Genomic DNA, 17,298 nt, shown 5'->3' on the forward strand with positions numbered 1-17,298 from the left:
TTGCTGCCTGCTCCTTGAGATCAAGGAACATTTGTATTTACAGAACCCAAGGGTGCTACACACTGTCCACCCCTCATCCCCCACACCTGTAAGCAAGCGGGGCACATTCAGATTGAAATTGGCCCCCAGGAGCCCTAACAAATGTTGTCCCAGTGTTGTACGCTATCCTGCATCACCCATGGTAGCTTGTGGGATACATTGTTTGGCAATCTCCGGAGCCACGCTCACTTGGATACCCCGCCCCATACAACACCGGCCCTGTGTGCGAGCACTGAACCCGCTCTTTGTTATGCAAAGTGCCTGATTGTCAGCAAGGAGGGCTTGGGCGTTGTGGCTGCTTTGAAGAGATTTGGAGGGGGTGTCACCAGGACAAGGCAAGGCTGCTCACCCTTTCTCCTTCACATAAGTGCTAAATCCAGCTGACGTGTCTCTTCCAGGATCATTAAAGTTGAATGCTTGACCAGCGCAGAATCGTCAGCCTGAAAAGTATCAGAATATTCCCTAAAAGCACCGGGATATAGCTCAGTGGTAGAGCATTTGACTGCAGATCAAGAGGTCCCTGGTTCAAATCCGGGTGTCCCCTTCTACTTTTCTTAAATTTTAATAATAAATAATTGTTTATTCACAAAGATATGTGTTCCTTTTCTAATTACACTTGGCATCAGTGAACATTTACCCTTCAAGATGCATGATCAAAAAGTGTTCTGGTTTCATCCTAGTTAACATATTGCTAACAGCAATTATGCACTTTTTAAAGTGTCTGTTTAGTGTTTTAGCTCCACTTTTGCTGCCTGCTCCTTGAGATCAAGGAACATTTGTATTTACAGAACCCAAGGGTGCTACACACTGTCCACCCCTCACCCCCCACACCTGTAAGCAAGCGGGGCACATTCAGATTGAAATTGGCCCCCAGGAGCCCTAACAAATGTTGTCCCGGTGTTGTATGCTATCCTGCATCCCCATGGTAGCTTGTGGGATACATTGTTTGGAAATCTCCGGAGCCACGCTCACTTGGATACCCCGCCCCATACAACACCGGCCCTGTGAGCGAGCACTAAAGCTGCTCTTTGTTATGCAAAGTGCCTGATTGTCAGCAAGGAGGGCTTGGGTGTTGTGGCTTTGAAGAGATTTGGAGGGGGTGTCACCAGGACAAGGCAGGGCTGCTCGCCCTTTCTCCTTCACATAAGTGCAAAATCCAGCTGACGTGTCTCTTCCAGGATCATTAACGTTGAATGCTTGACCAGTGCAGAATCGACAGCCTGAAAAGTATCAGAAGATTCGCTAAAAGCACGGGGATATAGCTCAGTGGTAGAGCATTTGACTGCAGATCAAGAAGTCCCTGGTTCAAATCCGGGTGTCCCCTTCTACTTTTCTTAAATTTTAATAATAAATAATTGTTTATTCACAAAGATATGTGTTCCTTTTCTAATTACACTTGGCATCAGTGAACATTTACCCTTCAAGATGCATGATCAAAAAGTGTTCTGGTTTCATCCTAGTTAACATATTGCTAACAGCAATTATGCACTTTTTAAAGTGTCCGTTTAGTGTTTTAGCTCCACTTTTGCTGCCTGCTCCTTGAGATCAAGGAACATTTGTATTTACAGAACCCAAGGGTGCTACACACTGTCCACCCCTCATCCCCCACACCTGTAAGCAAGCGGGGCACATTCAGATTGAAATTGGCCCCCAGGAGCCCTAACAAATGTTGTCCCAGTGTTGTACGCTATCCTGCATCACCCATGGTAGCTTGTGGGATACACTGTTTGGCAATCTCCGGAGCCACGCTCACTTGGATACCCCGCCCCATACAACACCGGCCCTGTGTGCGAGCACTGAACCCGCTCTTTGTTATGCAAAGTGCCTGATTGTCAGCAAGGAGTGCTTGGGCGTTGTGGCTGCTTTGAAGAGATTTGGAGGGGGTGTCACCAGGACAAGGCAGGGCTGCTCGCCCTTTCTCCTTCACATAAGTGCTAAATCCAGCTGACGTGTCTCTTCCAGGATCATTAACGTTGAATGCTTGACCAGCGCAGAATCGACAGCCTGAAAAGTATCAGAAGATTCCCTAAAAGCACGGGGATATAGCTCAGTGGTAGAGCATTTGACTGCAGATCAAGAGGTCCCTGGTTCAAATCCGGGTGTCCCCTTCGACTTTTCTTAAATTTTAATAAGAAATAATTGTTTATTCACAAAGATATGTGTTCCTTTTCTAATTACACTTGGCATCAGTGAACATTTACCCTTCAAGATGCATGATCAAAAAGTGTTCTGGTTTCATCCTAGTTAACATATTGCTAACAGCAATTATGCACTTTTTAAAGTGTCCGTTTAGTGTTTTAGCTCCACTTTTGCTGCCTGCTCCTTGAGATCAAGGAACATTTGTATTTACAGAACCCAAGGGTGCTACACACTGTCCACCCCTCACCCCCCACACCTGTAAGCAAGCGGGGCACATTCAGATTGAAATTGGCCCCCAGGAGCCCTAACAAATGTTGTCCCGGTGTTGTATGCTATCCTGCATCCCCATGGTAGCTTGTGGGATACATTGTTTGGAAATCTCCGGAGCCACGCTCACTTGGATACCCCGCCCCATACAACACCGGCCCTGTGAGCGAGCACTAAAGCTGCTCTTTGTTATGCAAAGTGCCTGATTGTCAGCAAGGAGGGCTTGGGTGTTGTGGCTTTGAAGAGATTTGGAGGGGGTGTCACCAGGACAAGGCAGGGCTGCTCGCCCTTTCTCCTTCACATAAGTGCAAAATCCAGCTGACGTGTCTCTTCCAGGATCATTAACGTTGAATGCTTGACCAGTGCAGAATCGACAGTCTGAAAAGTATCAGAAGATTCGCTAAAAGCACGGGGATATAGCTCAGTGGTAGAGCATTTGACTGCAGATCAAGAGGTCCCTGGTTCAAATCCGGGTGTCCCCTTCAACTTTTCTTAAATTTTAATAATAAATAATTGTTTATTCACAAAGATATGTGTTCCTTTTCTAATTACACTTGGCATCAGTGAACATTTACGCTTCAAGATGCATGATCAAAAAGTGTTCTGGTTTCATCCTAGTTAACATCTTGCGGACAGCAATTATGCACTTTTTAAAGTGTCCGTTTAGTGTTTTAGCTCCACTTTTGCTGCCTGCTCCTTGAGATCAAGGAACATTTGTATTTACAGAACCCAAGGGTGCTACACACTGTCCACCCCTCATCCCCCACACCTGTAAGCAAGCGGGGCACATTCAGATTGAAATTGGCCCCCAGGAGCCCTAACAAATGTTGTCCCAGTGTTGTACGCTATCCTGCATCACCCATGGTAGCTTGTGGGATACACTGTTTGGCAATCTCCGGAGCCACGCTCACTTGGATACCCCGCCCCATACAACACCGGCCCTGTGTGCGAGCACTGAACCCGCTCTTTGTTATGCAAAGTGCCTGATTGTCAGCAAGGAGGGCTTGGGTGTTGTGGCTTTGAAGAGATTTGGAGGGGGTGTCACCAGGACAAGGCAGGGCTGCTCGCCCTTTCTCCTTCACATAAGTGCAAAATCCAGCTGACGTGTCTCTTCCAGGATCATTAACGTTGAATGCTTGACCAGTGCAGAATCGGCAGCCTGAAAAGTATCAGAAGATCAGCTAAAAGCACGGGGATATAGCTCAGTGGTAGAGCATTTGACTGCAGATCAAGAGGTCCCTGGTTCAAATCCGGGTGTCCCCTTCGACTTTTCTTAAATTTTAATAATAAATAATTGTTTATTCACAAAGATATGTGTTCCTTTTCTAATTACACTTGGCATCAGTGAACATTTACGCTTCAAGATGCATGATCAAAAAGTGTTCCGGTTTCATCCTAGTTAACATCTTGCGGACAGCAATTATGCACTTTTTAAAGTGTCCGTTTAGTGTTTTAGCTCCACTTTTGCTGCCTGCTCCTTGAGATCAAGGAACATTTGTATTTACAGAACCCAAGGGTGCTACACACTGTCCACCCCTCATCCCCCACACCTGTAAGCAAGCGGGGCACATTCAGATTGAAATTGGCCCCCAGGAGCCCTAACAAATGTTGTCCCAGTGTTGTACGCTATCCTGCATCACCCATGGTAGCTTGTGGGATACATTGTTTGGCAATCTCCGGAGCCACGCTCACTTGGATACCCCGCCCCATACAACACCGGCCCTGTGAGCGAGCACTAAAGCTGCTCTTTGTTATGCAAAGTGCCTGATTGTCAGCAAGGAGGGCTTGGGTGTTGTGGCTTTGAAGAGATTTGGAGGGGGTGTCACCAGGACAAGGCAGGGCTGCTCGCCCTTTCTCCTTCACATAAGTGCAAAATCCAGCTGACGTGTCTCTTCCAGGATCATTAACGTTGAATGCTTGACCAGTGCAGAATCGACAGCCTGAAAAGTATCAGAAGATTCGCTAAAAGCACGGGGATATAGCTCAGTGGTAGAGCATTTGACTGCAGATCAAGAGGTCCCTGGTTCAAATCCGGGTGTCCCCTTCGACTTTTCTTAAATTTTAATAATAAATAATTGTTTATTCACAAAGATATGTGTTCCTTTTCTAATTACACTTGGCATCAGTGAACATTTACGCTTCAAGATGCATGATCAAAAAGTGTTCTGGTTTCATCCTAGTTAACATCTTGCGGACAGCAATTATGCACTTTTTAAAGTGTCTGTTTAGTGTTTTAGCTCCACTTTTGCTGCCTGCTCCTTGAGATCAAGGAACATTTGTATTTACAGAACCCAAGGGTGCTACACACTGTCCACCCCTCATCCCCCACACCTGTAAGCAAGCGGGGCACATTCAGATTGAAATTGGCCCCCAGGAGCCCTAACAAATGTTGTCCCAGTGTTGTACGCTATCCTGCATCACCCATGGTAGCTTGTGGGATACACTGTTTGGCAATCTCCGGAGCCACGCTCACTTGGATACCCCGCCCCATACAACACCGGCCCTGTGTGCGAGCACTGAACCCGCTCTTTGTTATGCAAAGTGCCTGATTGTCAGCAAGGAGGGCTTGGGCGTTGTGGCTGCTTTGAAGAGATTTGGAGGGGGTGTCACCAGGACAAGGCAGGGCTGCTCGCCCTTTCTCCTTCACATAAGTGCTAAATCCAGCTGACGTGTCTCTTCCAGGATCATTAACGTTGAATGCTTGACCAGCGCAGAATCGTCAGCCTGAAAAGTATCAGAAGATTCCTTAAAAGCACGGGGATATAGCTCAGTGGTAGAGCATTTGACTGCAGATCAAGAGGTCCCTGGTTCAAATCCGGGTGTCCCCTTCGACTTTTCTTAAATTTTAATAATAAATAATTGTTTATTCACAAAGATATGTGTTCCTTTTCTAATTACACTTGGCATCAGTGAACATTTACGCTTCAAGATGCATGATCAAAAAGTGTTCTGGTTTCATCCTAGTTAACATCTTGCGGACAGCAATTATGCACTTTTTAAAGTGTCCGTTTAGTGTTTTAGCTCCACTTTTGCTGCCTGCTCCTTGAGATCAAGGAACATTTGTATTTACAGAACCCAAGGGTGCTACACACTGTCCACCCCTCACCCCCCACACCTGTAAGCAAGCGGGGCACATTCAGATTGAAATTGGCCCCCAGGAGCCCTAACAAATGTTGTCCCGGTGTTTTATGCTATCCTGCATCCCCATGGTAGCTTGTGGGATACATTGTTTGGAAATCTCCGGAGCCACGCTCACTTGGATACCCCGCCCCATACAACACCGGCCCTGTGAGCGAGCACTAAAGCTGCTCTTTGTTATGCAAAGTGCCTGATTGTCAGCAAGGAGGGCTTGGGTGTTGTGGCTTTGAAGAGATTTGGAGGGGGTGTCACCAGGACAAGGCAGGGCTGCTCGCCCTTTCTCCTTCACATAAGTGCAAAATCCAGCTGACGTGTCTCTTCCAGGATCATTAACGTTGAATGCTTGACCAGTGCAGAATCGACAGCCTGAAAAGTATCAGAAGATTAGCTAAAAGCACGGGGATATAGCTCAGTGGTAGAGCATTTGACTGCAGATCAAGAGGTCCCTGGTTCAAATCCGGGTGTCCCCTTCGACTTTTCTTAAATTTTAATAATAAATAATTGTTTATTCACAAAGATATGTGTTCCTTTTCTAATTACACTTGGCATCAGTGAACATTTACGCTTCAAGATGCATGATCAAAAAGTGTTCCGGTTTCATCCTAGTTAACATCTTGCGGACAGCAATTATGCACTTTTTAAAGTGTCCGTTTAGTGTTTTAGCTCCACTTTTGCTGCCTGCTCCTTGAGATCAAGGAACATTTGTATTTACAGAACCCAAGGGTGCTACACACTGTCCACCCCTCACCCCCCACACCTGTAAGCAAGCGGGGCACATTCAGATTGAAATTGGCCCCCAGGAGCCCTAACAAATGTTGTCCCAGTGTTGTACGCTATCCTGCATCACCCATGGTAGCTTGTGGGATACATTGTTTGGCAATCTCCGGAGCCACGCTCACTTGGATACCCCGCCCCATACAACACCGGCCCTGTGTGCGAGCACTGAACCCGCTCTTTGTTATGCAAAGTGCCTGATTGTCAGCAAGGAGGGCTTGGGCGTTGTGGCTGCTTTGAAGAGATTTGGAGGGGGTGTCACCAGGACAAGGCAGGGCTGCTCGCCCTTTCTCCTTCACATAAGTGCTAAATCCAGCTGACGTGTCTCTTCCAGGATCATTAATGTTGAATGCTTGACCAGCGCAGAATCGACAGCCTGAAAAGTATCAGAAGATTCCATAAAAGCACGGGGATATAGCTCAGTGGTAGAGCATTTGACTGCAGATCAAGAGGTCCCTGGTTCAAATCCGGGTGTCCCCTCCGACTTTTCTTAAATTTTAATAATAAATAATTGTTTATTCACAAAGATATGTGTTCCTTTTCTAATTACACTTGGCATCAGTGAACATTTACGCTTCAAGATGCATGATCAAAAAGTGTTCTGGTTTCATCCTAGTTAACATATTGCTAACAGCAATTATGCACTTTTTAAAGTGTCCGTTTAGTGTTTTAGCTCCACTTTTGCTGCCTGCTCCTTGAGATCAAGGAACATTTGTATTTACAGAACCCAAGGGTGCTACATACTGTCCACCCCTCACCCCCCACACCTGTAAGCAAGCGGGGCACATTCAGATTGAAATTGGCCCCCAGGAGCCCTAACAAATGTTGTCCCGGTGTTGTATGCTATCCTGCATCCCCATGGTAGCTTGTGGGATACATTGTTTGGAAATCTCCGGAGCCACGCTCACTTGGATACCCCGCCCCATACAACACCGGCCCTGTGAGCGAGCACTAAAGCTGCTCTTTGTTATGCAAAGTGCCTGATTGTCAGCAAGGAGGGCTTGGGTGTTGTGGCTTTGAAGAGATTTGGAGGGGGTGTCACCAGGACAAGGCAGGGCTGCTCGCCCTTTCTCCTTCACATAAGTGCAAAATCCAGCTGACGTGTCTCTTCCAGGATCATTAAAGTTGAATGCTTGACCAGTGCATAATCGACAGCCTGAAAAGTATCAGAAGATTCGCTAAAAGCACGGGGATATAGCTCAGTGGTAGAGCATTTGACTGCAGATCAAGAGGTCCCTGGTTCAAATCCGGGTGTCCCCTTCGACTTTTCTTAAATTTTAATAATAAATAATTGTTTATTCACAAAGATATGTGTTCCTTTTCTAATTACACTTGGCATCAGTGAACATTTACGCTTCAAGATGCATGATCAAAAAGTGTTCTGGTTTCATCCTAGTTAACATCTTGCGGACAGCAATTATGCACTTTTTAAAGTGTCCGTTTAGTGTTTTAGCTCCACTTTTGCTGCCTGCTCCTTGAGATCAAGGAACATTTGTATTTACAGAACCCAAGGGTGCTACACACTGTCCACCCCTCATCCCCCACACCTGTAAGCAAGCGGGGCACATTCAGATTGAAATTGGCCCCCAGGAGCCCTAACAAATGTTGTCCCAGTGTTGTACGCTATCCTGCATCACCCATGGTAGCTTGTGGGATACACTGTTTGGCAATCTCCGGAGCCACGCTCACTTGGATACCCCGCCCCATACAACACCGGCCCTGTGAGCGAGCACTAAAGCTGCTCTTTGTTATGCAAAGTGCCTGATTGTCAGCAAGGAGGGCTTGGGTGTTGTGGCTTTGAAGAGATTTGGAGGGGGTGTCACCAGGACAAGGCAGGGCTGCTCGCCCTTTCTCCTTCACATAAGTGCAAAATCCAGCTGACGTGTCTCTTCCAGGATCATTAACGTTGAATGCTTGACCAGTGCAGAATCGACAGCCTGAAAAGTATCAGAAGATTCGCTAAAAGCACGGGAATATAGCTCAGTGGTAGAGCATTTGACTGCAGATCAAGAGGTCCCTGGTTCAAATCCGGGTGTCCCCTTCGACTTTTCTTAAATTTTAATAATAAATAATTGTTTATTCACAAAGATATATGTTCCTTTTCTAATTACACTTGGCATCAGTGAACATTTACGCTTCAAGATGCATGATCAAAAAGTGTTCTGGTTTCATCCTAGTTAACATCTTGCGGACAGCAATTATGCACTTTTTAAAGTGTCCGTTTAGTGTTTTAGCTCCACTTTTGCTGCCTGCTCCTTGAGATCAAGGAACATTTGTATTTACAGAACCCAAGGGTGCTACACACTGTCCACCCCTCACCCCCCACACCTGTAAGCAAGCGGGGCACATTCAGATTGAAATTGGCCCCCAGGAGCCCTAACAAATGTTGTCCCGGTGTTTTATGCTATCCTGCATCCCCATGGTAGCTTGTGGGATACATTGTTTGGAAATCTCCGGAGCCACGCTCACTTGGATACCCCGCCCCATACAACACCGGCCCTGTGAGCGAGCACGAAAGCTGCTCTTTGTTATGCAAAGTGCCTGATTGTCAGCAAGGAGGGCTTGGGTGTTGTGGCTTTGAAGAGATTTGGAGGGGGTGTCACCAGGACAAGGCAGGGCTGCTCGCCCTTTCTCCTTCACATAAGTGCAAAATCCAGCTGACGTGTCTCTTCCAGGATCATTAACGTTGAATGCTTGACCAGTGCAGAATCGACAGCCTGAAAAGTATCAGAAGATTCGCTAAAAGCACGGGGATATAGCTCAGTGGTAGAGCATTTGACTGCAGATCAAGAGGTCCCTGGTTCAAATCCGGGCGTCCCCTTCGACTTTTCTTAAATTTTAATAATAAATAATTGTTTATTCACAAAGATATGTGTTCCTTTTCTAATTACACTTGGCATCAGTGAACATTTACGCTTCAAGATGCATGATCAAAAAGTGTTCTGGTTTCATCCTAGTTAACATCTTGCGGACAGCAATTATGCACTTTTTAAAGTGTCCGTTTAGTGTTTTAGCTCCACTTTTGCTGCCTGCTCCTTGAGATCAAGGAACATTTGTATTTACAGAACCCAAGGGTGCTACACACTGTCCACCCCTCATCCCCCACACCTGTAAGCAAGCGGGGCACATTCAGATTGAAATTGGCCCCCAGGAGCCCTAACAAATGTTGTCCCAGTGTTGTACGCTATCCTGCATCACCCATGGTAGCTTGTGGGATACATTGTTTGGCAATCTCCGGAGCCACGCTCACTTGGATACCCCGCCCCATACAACACCGGCCCTGTGTGCGAGCACTGAACCCGCTCTTTGTTATGCAAAGTGCCTGATTGTCAGCAAGGAGGGCTTGGGCGTTGTGGCTGCTTTGAAGAGATTTGGAGGGGGTGTCACCAGGACAAGGCAGGGCTGCTCGCCCTTTCTCCTTCACATAAGTGCTAAATCCAGCTGATGTGTCTCTTCCAGGATCATTAACGTTGAATGCTTGACCAGCGCAGAATCGACAGCCTGAAAAGTATCAGAAGATTCCCCAAAAGCACGGGGATATAGCTCAGTGGTAGAGCATTTGACTGCAGATCAAGAGGTCCCTGGTTCAAATCCCGGTGTCCCCTCAGACTTTTCTTAAATTTTAATAATAAATAATTGTTTATTCACAAAGATATGTGTTCCTTTTCTAATTACACTTGGCATCAGTGAACATTTACGCTTCAAGATGCATGATCAAAAAGTGTTCTGGTTTCATCCTAGTTAACATCTTGCGGACAGCAATTATGCACTTTTTAAAGTGTCCGTTTAGTGTTTTAGCTCCACTTTTGCTGCCTGCTCCTTGAGATCAAGGAACATTTGTATTTACAGAACCCAAGGGTGCTACACACTGTCCACCCCTCATCCCCCACACCTGTAAGCAAGCGGGGCACATTCAGATTGAAATTGGCCCCCAGGAGCCCTAACAAATGTTGTCCCAGTGTTGTACGCTATCCTGCATCACCCATGGTAGCTTGTGGGATACATTGTTTGGCAATCTCGGGAGCCACGCTCACTTGGATACCCCGCCCCATACAACACCGGCCCTGTGTGCGAGCACTGAACCCGCTCTTTGTTATGCAAAGTGCCTGATTGTCAGCAAGGAGGGCTTGGGCGTTGTGGCTGCTTTGAAGAGATTTGGAGGGGGTGTCACCAGGACAAGGCAGGGCTGCTCACCCTTTCTCCTTCACATAAGTGCTAAATCCAGCTGACGTGTCTCTTCCAGGATCATTAAAGTTGAATGCTTGACCAGCGCAGAATCGTCAGCCTGAAAAGTATCAGAAGATTCCATAAAAGCACGGGGATATAGCTCAGTGGTAGAGCATTTGACTGCAGTTCAAGAGGTCCCTGGTTCAAATCCGGGTGTCCCCTTCTACTTTTCTTAAATTTTAATAATAAATAATTGTTTATTCACAAAGATATGTGTTCCTTTTCTAATTACACTTGGCATCAGTGAACATTTACGCTTCAAGATGCATGATCAAAAAGTGTTCCGGTTTCATCCTAGTTAACATATTGCTAACAGCAATTATGCACTTTTTAAAGTGTCCGTTTAGTGTTTTAGCTCCACTTTTGCTGCCTGCTCCTTGAGATCAAGGAACATTTGTATTTACAGAACCCAAGGGTGCTACATACTGTCCACCCCTCACCCCCCACACCTGTAAGCAAGCGGGGCACATTCAGATTGAAATTGGCCCCCAGGAGCCCTAACAAATGTTGTCCCGGTGTTGTATGCTATCCTGCATCCCCATGGTAGCTTGTGGGATACATTGTTTGGAAATCTCCGGAGCCACGCTCACTTGGATACCCCGCCCCATACAACACCGGCCCTGTGAGCGAGCACTAAAGCTGCTCTTTGTTATGCAAAGTGCCTGATTGTCAGCAAGGAGGGCTTGGGTGTTGTGGCTTTGAAGAGATTTGGAGGGGGTGTCACCAGGACAAGGCAGGGCTGCTCGCCCTTTCTCCTTCACATAAGTGCAAAATCCAGCTGACGTGTCTCTTCCAGGATCATTAACGTTGAATGCTTGACCAGTGCAGAATCGACAGCCTGAAAAGTATCAGAAGATTCGCTAAAAGCACGGGGATATAGCTCAGTGGTAGAGCATTTGACTGCAGATCAAGAGGTCCCTGGTTCAAATCCGGGTGTCCCCTTCGACTTTTCTTAAATTTTAATAATAAATAATTGTTTATTCACAAAGATATGTGTTCCTTTTCTAATTACACTTGGCATCAGTGAACATTTACGCTTCAAGATGCATGATCAAAAAGTGTTCTGGTTTCATCCTAGTTAACATCTTGCGGACAGCAATTATGCACTTTTTAAAGTGTCCGTTTAGTGTTTTAGCTCCACTTTTGCTGCCTGCTCCTTGAGATCAAGGAACATTTGTATTTACAGAACCCAAGGGTGCTACACACTGTCCACCCCTCATCCCCCACACCTGTAAGCAAGCGGGGCACATTCAGATTGAAATTGGCCCCCAGGAGCCCTAACAAATGTTGTCCCAGTGTTGTACGCTATCCTGCATCACCCATGGTAGCTTGTGGGATACACTGTTTGGCAATCTCCGGAGCCACGCTCACTTGGATACCCCGCCCCATACAACACCGGCCCTGTGTGCGAGCACTGAACCCGCTCTTTGTTATGCAAAGTGCCTGATTGTCAGCAAGGAGGGCTTGGGCGTTGTGGCTGCTTTGAAGAGATTTGGAGGGGGTGTCACCAGGACAAGGCAGGGCTGCTCGCCCTTTCTCCTTCACATAAGTGCTAAATCCAGCTGACGTGTCTCTTCCAGGATCATTAACGTTGAATGCTTGACCAGCGCAGAATCGACAGCCTGAAAAGTATCAGAAGATTCCCTAAAAGCACGGGGATATAGCTCAGTGGTAGAGCATTTGACTGCAGATCAAGAGGTCCCTGGTTCAAATCCGGGTGTCCCCTTCGACTTTTCTTAAATTTTAATAATAAATAATTGTTTATTCACAAAGATATGTGTTCCTTTTCTAATTACACTTGGCATCAGTGAACATTTACGCTTCAAGATGCATGATCAAAAAGTGTTCTGGTTTCATCCTAGTTAACATCTTGCGGACAGCAATTATGCACTTTTTAAAGTGTCCGTTTAGTGTTTTAGCTCCACTTTTGCTGCCTGCTCCTTGAGATCAAGGAACATTTGTATTTACAGAACCCAAGGGTGCTACACACTGTCCACCCCTCACCCCCCACACCTGTAAGCAAGCGGGGCACATTCAGATTGAAATTGGCCCCCAGGAGCCCTAACAAATGTTGTCCCGGTGTTTTATGCTATCCTGCATCCCCATGGTAGCTTGTGGGATACATTGTTTGGAAATCTCCGGAGCCACGCTCACTTGGATACCCCGCCCCATACAACACCGGCCCTGTGAGCGAGCACTAAAGCTGCTCTTTGTTATGCAAAGTGCCTGATTGTCAGCAAGGAGGGCTTGGGTGTTGTGGCTTTGAAGAGATTTGGAGGGGGTGTCACCAGGACAAGGCAGGGCTGCTCGCCCTTTCTCCTTCACATAAGTGCAAAATCCAGCTGACGTGTCTCTTCCAGGATCATTAACGTTGAATGCTTGACCAGTGCAGAATCGACAGCCTGAAAAGTATCAGAAGATTCGCTAAAAGCACGGGGATATAGATCAGTGGTAGAGCATTTGACTGCAGATCAAGAGGTCCCTGGTTCAAATCCGGGTGTCCCCTTCGACTTTTCTTAAATTTTAATAATAAATAATTGTTTATTCACAAAGATATGTGTTCCTTTTCTAATTACACTTGGCATCAGTGAACATTTACGCTTCAAGATGCATGATCAAAAAGTGTTCTGGTTTCATCCTAGTTAACATCTTGCGGACAGCAATTATGCACTTTTTAAAGTGTCCGTTTAGTGTTTTAGCTCCACTTTTGCTGCCTGCTCCTTGAGATCAAGGAACATTTGTATTTACAGAACCCAAGGGTGCTACACACTGTCCACCCCTCATCCCCCACACCTGTAAGCAAGCGGGGCACATTCAGATTGAAATTGGCCCCCAGGAGCCCTAACAAATGTTGTCCCAGTGTTGTACGCTATCCTGCATCACCCATGGTAGCTTGTGGGATACATTGTTTGGCAATCTCCGGAGCCACGCTCACTTGGATACCCCGCCCCATACAACACCGGCCCTGTGTGCGAGCACTGAACCCGCTCTTTGTTATGCAAAGTGCCTGATTGTCAGCAAGGAGAGACACGTCAGCTGGATTTAGCACTTATGTGAAGGAGAAAGGGCGAGCAGGAGGGCTTGGGCGTTGTGGCTGCTTTGAAGAGATTTGGAGGGGGTGTCACCAGGACAAGGCAGGGCTGCTCGCCCTTTCTCCTTCACATAAGTGCTAAATCCAGCTGACGTGTCTCTTCCAGGATCATTAACGTTGAATGCTTGACCAGCGCAGAATCGACAGCCTGAAAAGTATCAGAAGATGCCCTAAAAGCACGGGGATATAGCTCAGTGGTAGAGCATTTGACTGCAGATCAAGAGGTCCCTGGTTCAAATCCGGGTGTCCCCTTCTACTTTTCTTAAATTTTAATAATAAATAATTGTTTATTCACAAAGATATGTGTTCCTTTTCTAATTACACTTGGCATCAGTGAACATTTACCCTTCAAGATGCATGATCAAAAAGTGTTCTGGTTTCATCCTAGTTAACATATTGCTAACAGCAATTATGCACTTTTTAAAGTGTCCGTTTAGTGTTTTAGCTCCACTTTTGCTGCCTGCTCCTTGAGATCAAGGAACATTTGTATTTACAGAACCCAAGGGTGCTACACACTGTCCACCCCTCACCCCCCACACCTGTAAGCAAGCGGGGCACATTCAGATTGAAATTGGCCCCCAGGAGCCCTAACAAATGTTGTCCCGGTGTTGTATGCTATCCTGCATCCCCATGGTAGCTTGTGGGATACATTGTTTGGAAATCTCCGGAGCCACGCTCACTTGGATACCCCGCCCCATACAACACCGGCCCTGTGAGCGAGCACTAAAGCTGCTCTTTGTTATGCAAAGTGCCTGATTGTCAGCAAGGAGGGCTTGGGTGTTGTGGCTTTGAAGAGATTTGGAGGGGGTGTCACCAGGACAAGGCAGGGCTGCTCGCCCTTTCTCCTTCACATAAGTGCAAAATCCAGCTGACGTGTCTCTTCCAGGATCATTAACGTTGAATGCTTGACCAGTCCAGATTCGACAGCCTGAAAAGTATCAGAAGATTTGCTAAAAGCACGGGGATATAGCTCAGTGGTAGAGCATTTGACTGCAGATCAAGAGGTCCCTGGTTCAAATCCGGGTATCCCCTTCTACTTTTCTTAAATTTTAATAATAAATAATTGTTTATTCACAAAGATATGTGTTCCTTTTCTAATTACACTTGGCATCAGTGAACATTTACGCTTCAAGATGCATGATCAAAAAGTGTTCTGGTTTCATCCTAGTTAACATCTTGCGGACAGCAATTATGCACTTTTTAAAGTGTCCGTTTAGTGTTTTAGCTCCACTTTTGCTGCCTGCTCCTTGAGATCAAGGAACATTTGTATTTACAGAACCCAAGGGTGCTACACACTGTCCACCCCTCATCCCCCACACCTGTAAGCAAGCGGGGCACATTCAGATTGAAATTGGCCCCCAGGAGCCCTAACAAATGTTGTCCCAGTGTTGTACGCTATCCTGCATCACCCATGGTAGCTTGTGGGATACACTGTTTGGCAATCTCCGGAGCCACGCTCACTTGGATACCCCGCCCCATACAACACCGGCCCTGTGTGCGAGCACTGAACCCGCTCTTTGTTATGCAAAGTGCCTGATTGTCAGCAAGGAGGGCTTGGGCGTTGTGGCTGCTTTGAAGAGATTTGGAGGGGGTGTCACCAGGACAAGGCAGGGCTGCTCGCCCTTTCTCCTTCACATAAGTGCTAAATCCAGCTGACGTGTCTCTTCCAGGATCATTAACGTTGAATGCTTGACCAGCGCAGAATCGACAGCCTGAAAAGTATCAGAAGATTCCCTAAAAGCACGGGGATATAGCTCAGTGGTAGAGCATTTGACTGCAGATCAAGAGGTCCCTGGTTCAAATCCGGGTGTCCCCTTCGACTTTTCTTAAATTTTAATAATAAATAATTGTTTATTCACAAAGATATGTGTTCCTTTTCTAATTACACTTGGCATCAGTGAACATTTACGCTTCAAGATGCATGATCAAAAAGTGTTCTGGTTTCATCCTAGTTAACATCTTGCGGACAGCAATTATGCACTTTTTAAAGTGTCCGTTTAGTGTTTTAGCTCCACTTTTGCTGCCTGCTCCTTGAGATCAAGGAACATTTGTATTTACAGAACCCAAGGGTGCTACACACTGTCCACCCCTCACCCCCCACACCTGTAAGCAAGCGGGGCACATTCAGATTGAAATTGGCCCCCAGGAGCCCTAACAAATGTTGTCCCGGTGTTTTATGCTATCCTGCATCCCCATGGTAGCTTGTGGGATACATTGTTTGGAAATCTCCGGAGCCACGCTCACTTGGATACCCCGCCCCATACAACACCGGCCCTGTGAGCGAGCACTAAAGCTGCTCTTTGTTATGCAAAGTGCCTGATTGTCAGCAAGGAGGGCTTGGGTGTTGTGGCTTTGAAGAGATTTGGAGGGGGTGTCACCAGGACAAGGCAGGGCTGCTCGCCCTTTCTCCTTCACATAAGTGCAAAATCCAGCTGACGTGTCTCTTCCAGGATCATTAACGTTGAATGCTTGACCAGTGCAGAATCGACAGCCTGAAAAGTATCAGAAGATTCGCTAAAAGCACGGGGATATAGATCAGTGGTAGAGCATTTGACTGCAGATCAAGAGGTCCCTGGTTCAAATCCGGGTGTCCCCTTCGACTTTTCTTAAATTTTAATAATAAATAATTGTTTATTCACAAAGATATGTGTTCCTTTTCTAATTACACTTGGCATCAGTGAACATTTACGCTTCAAGATGCATGATCAAAAAGTGTTCTGGTTTCATCCTAGTTAACATCTTGCGGACAGCAATTATGCACTTTTTAAAGTGTCCGTTTAGTGTTTTAGCTCCACTTTTGCTGCCTGCTCCTTGAGATCAAGGAACATTTGTATTTACAGAACCCAAGGGTGCTACACACTGTCCACCCCTCATCCCCCACACCTGTAAGCAAGCGGGGCACATTCAGATTGAAATTGGCCCCCAGGAGCCCTAACAAATGTTGTCCCAGTGTTGTACGCTATCCTGCATCACCCATGGTAGCTTGTGGGATACATTGTTTGGCAATCTCCGGAGCCACGCTCACTTGGATACCCCGCCCCATACAACACCGGCCCTGTGTGCGAGCACTGAACCCGCTCTTTGTTATGCAAAGTGCCTGATTGTCAGCAAGGAGAGACACGTCAGCTGGATTTAGCACTTATGTGAAGGAGAAAGGGCGAGCAGGAGGGCTTGGGCGTTGTGGCTGCTTTGAAGAGATTTGGAGGGGGTGTCACCAGGACAAGGCAGGGCTGCTCGCCCTTTCTCCTTCACATAAGTGCTAAATCCAGCTGACGTGTCTCTTCCAGGATCATTAACGTTGAATGCTTGACCAGAGCAGAATCGACAGCCTGAAAAGTATCAGAAGATGCCCTAAAAGCACGGGGATATAGCTCAGTGGTAGAGCATTTGACTGCAGATCAAGAGGTCCCTGGTTCAAATCCGGGTGTCCCCTTCTACTTTTCTTAAATTTTAATAATAAATAATTGTTTATTCACAAAGATATGTGTTCCTTTTCTAATTACACTTGGCATCAGTGAACATTTACCCTTCAAGATGCATGATCAAAAAGTGTTCTGGTTTCATCCTAGTTAACATATTGCTAACAGCAATTATGCACTTTTTAAAGTGTCCGTTTAGTGTTT

At 46.4% G+C, this 17,298-nt stretch overlaps 22 non-coding genes across 22 annotated transcripts; all 22 read left to right on the top strand.

The window, feature by feature from the left end:
• Positions 1-511: 511 nt before the first annotated feature.
• TRNAC-GCA (transfer RNA cysteine (anticodon GCA)) lies at positions 512-583 on the top strand. Its single transcript has one exon. It is a non-coding gene; the product is annotated as a tRNA-Cys (tRNA).
• Positions 584-1,291: 708 nt separating this feature from the next.
• TRNAC-GCA (transfer RNA cysteine (anticodon GCA)) lies at positions 1,292-1,363 on the top strand. Its single transcript has one exon. It is a non-coding gene; the product is annotated as a tRNA-Cys (tRNA).
• Positions 1,364-2,075: 712 nt separating this feature from the next.
• TRNAC-GCA (transfer RNA cysteine (anticodon GCA)) lies at positions 2,076-2,147 on the top strand. Its single transcript has one exon. It is a non-coding gene; the product is annotated as a tRNA-Cys (tRNA).
• A 708-nt stretch (positions 2,148-2,855) lies between these two features.
• On the top strand, positions 2,856-2,927 carry TRNAC-GCA (transfer RNA cysteine (anticodon GCA)). The gene has a single exon. It is a non-coding gene; the product is annotated as a tRNA-Cys (tRNA).
• Positions 2,928-3,636: 709 nt separating this feature from the next.
• On the top strand, positions 3,637-3,708 carry TRNAC-GCA (transfer RNA cysteine (anticodon GCA)). Its single transcript has one exon. It is a non-coding gene; the product is annotated as a tRNA-Cys (tRNA).
• A 709-nt stretch (positions 3,709-4,417) lies between these two features.
• TRNAC-GCA (transfer RNA cysteine (anticodon GCA)) lies at positions 4,418-4,489 on the top strand. The gene has a single exon. It is a non-coding gene; the product is annotated as a tRNA-Cys (tRNA).
• Positions 4,490-5,201: 712 nt separating this feature from the next.
• On the top strand, positions 5,202-5,273 carry TRNAC-GCA (transfer RNA cysteine (anticodon GCA)). Its single transcript has one exon. It is a non-coding gene; the product is annotated as a tRNA-Cys (tRNA).
• Positions 5,274-5,981: 708 nt separating this feature from the next.
• On the top strand, positions 5,982-6,053 carry TRNAC-GCA (transfer RNA cysteine (anticodon GCA)). Its single transcript has one exon. It is a non-coding gene; the product is annotated as a tRNA-Cys (tRNA).
• Positions 6,054-6,765: 712 nt separating this feature from the next.
• On the top strand, positions 6,766-6,837 carry TRNAC-GCA (transfer RNA cysteine (anticodon GCA)). The gene has a single exon. It is a non-coding gene; the product is annotated as a tRNA-Cys (tRNA).
• A 708-nt stretch (positions 6,838-7,545) lies between these two features.
• TRNAC-GCA (transfer RNA cysteine (anticodon GCA)) lies at positions 7,546-7,617 on the top strand. The gene has a single exon. It is a non-coding gene; the product is annotated as a tRNA-Cys (tRNA).
• A 709-nt stretch (positions 7,618-8,326) lies between these two features.
• Positions 8,327-8,398, top strand: TRNAC-GCA (transfer RNA cysteine (anticodon GCA)). The gene has a single exon. It is a non-coding gene; the product is annotated as a tRNA-Cys (tRNA).
• Positions 8,399-9,106: 708 nt separating this feature from the next.
• Positions 9,107-9,178, top strand: TRNAC-GCA (transfer RNA cysteine (anticodon GCA)). Its single transcript has one exon. It is a non-coding gene; the product is annotated as a tRNA-Cys (tRNA).
• A 712-nt stretch (positions 9,179-9,890) lies between these two features.
• On the top strand, positions 9,891-9,962 carry TRNAC-GCA (transfer RNA cysteine (anticodon GCA)). The gene has a single exon. It is a non-coding gene; the product is annotated as a tRNA-Cys (tRNA).
• A 712-nt stretch (positions 9,963-10,674) lies between these two features.
• On the top strand, positions 10,675-10,746 carry TRNAC-GCA (transfer RNA cysteine (anticodon GCA)). The gene has a single exon. It is a non-coding gene; the product is annotated as a tRNA-Cys (tRNA).
• A 708-nt stretch (positions 10,747-11,454) lies between these two features.
• Positions 11,455-11,526, top strand: TRNAC-GCA (transfer RNA cysteine (anticodon GCA)). Its single transcript has one exon. It is a non-coding gene; the product is annotated as a tRNA-Cys (tRNA).
• A 712-nt stretch (positions 11,527-12,238) lies between these two features.
• Positions 12,239-12,310, top strand: TRNAC-GCA (transfer RNA cysteine (anticodon GCA)). The gene has a single exon. It is a non-coding gene; the product is annotated as a tRNA-Cys (tRNA).
• A 708-nt stretch (positions 12,311-13,018) lies between these two features.
• Positions 13,019-13,090, top strand: TRNAC-GCA (transfer RNA cysteine (anticodon GCA)). The gene has a single exon. It is a non-coding gene; the product is annotated as a tRNA-Cys (tRNA).
• A 765-nt stretch (positions 13,091-13,855) lies between these two features.
• On the top strand, positions 13,856-13,927 carry TRNAC-GCA (transfer RNA cysteine (anticodon GCA)). Its single transcript has one exon. It is a non-coding gene; the product is annotated as a tRNA-Cys (tRNA).
• A 708-nt stretch (positions 13,928-14,635) lies between these two features.
• TRNAC-GCA (transfer RNA cysteine (anticodon GCA)) lies at positions 14,636-14,707 on the top strand. The gene has a single exon. It is a non-coding gene; the product is annotated as a tRNA-Cys (tRNA).
• A 712-nt stretch (positions 14,708-15,419) lies between these two features.
• Positions 15,420-15,491, top strand: TRNAC-GCA (transfer RNA cysteine (anticodon GCA)). The gene has a single exon. It is a non-coding gene; the product is annotated as a tRNA-Cys (tRNA).
• A 708-nt stretch (positions 15,492-16,199) lies between these two features.
• Positions 16,200-16,271, top strand: TRNAC-GCA (transfer RNA cysteine (anticodon GCA)). The gene has a single exon. It is a non-coding gene; the product is annotated as a tRNA-Cys (tRNA).
• Positions 16,272-17,036: 765 nt separating this feature from the next.
• Positions 17,037-17,108, top strand: TRNAC-GCA (transfer RNA cysteine (anticodon GCA)). The gene has a single exon. It is a non-coding gene; the product is annotated as a tRNA-Cys (tRNA).
• Positions 17,109-17,298: the final 190 nt, after the last annotated feature.

Source organism: Ambystoma mexicanum, chromosome 1p, assembly GCF_040938575.1.
Source record: "Ambystoma mexicanum isolate Mex_15411 chromosome 1p, UKY_AmexF1_1, whole genome shotgun sequence".
In the NCBI taxonomy this organism is placed as follows: Eukaryota; Metazoa; Chordata; class Amphibia; order Caudata; family Ambystomatidae; genus Ambystoma; species Ambystoma mexicanum.